A 528-nucleotide genomic window follows, 5' to 3' on the forward strand; every position below is an offset into this window, starting at 1 on the left:
AGAATATCCATGTGAATTGAATAGTGTAATCATGACATGTTACTATGTGTTCTCATTATTGTATAAGTCCATGACCTCCTAAGTGTTTGACAAATTATTTAAGTGAAGAAATTGTGCATTGTGATCTGTTGGTGATTTAAGCATTGAAATTATGCTATTACTACATGTTTAAACTATTCCCATGCTTATACTATGCTTTGCAAGTGTTTGATAAAATATCCACATGAGTAAATCATGCTTGATAACCTATTGTTGTGTTGTTAAAGTTTTGATATGAGCTTATCAATTATGCTATCGAGTCCTGGGGATATTTATTATAAAAATCTAGTTAATTACTTAGTTGCAGTAATTATAGAATCGTCCTAGTAAAGGGTCAAGTACAGTAGTACTCCATCAGGTAACAAAAATTAGTGAACTCAGTCTAGATCAGTCAGTCAACACGACCATTGTCAGTTCATTCAAGCCTAGTACAATCTAGCAATTCATTTAGTGTCGATTCAGTTAGGAGTAGGATTCAGCAATGAGCAA

Source organism: Capsicum annuum, chromosome 12 (assembly GCF_002878395.1).
Source record: "Capsicum annuum cultivar UCD-10X-F1 chromosome 12, UCD10Xv1.1, whole genome shotgun sequence".
NCBI lineage: Eukaryota > Viridiplantae > Streptophyta > Magnoliopsida > Solanales > Solanaceae > Capsicum > Capsicum annuum.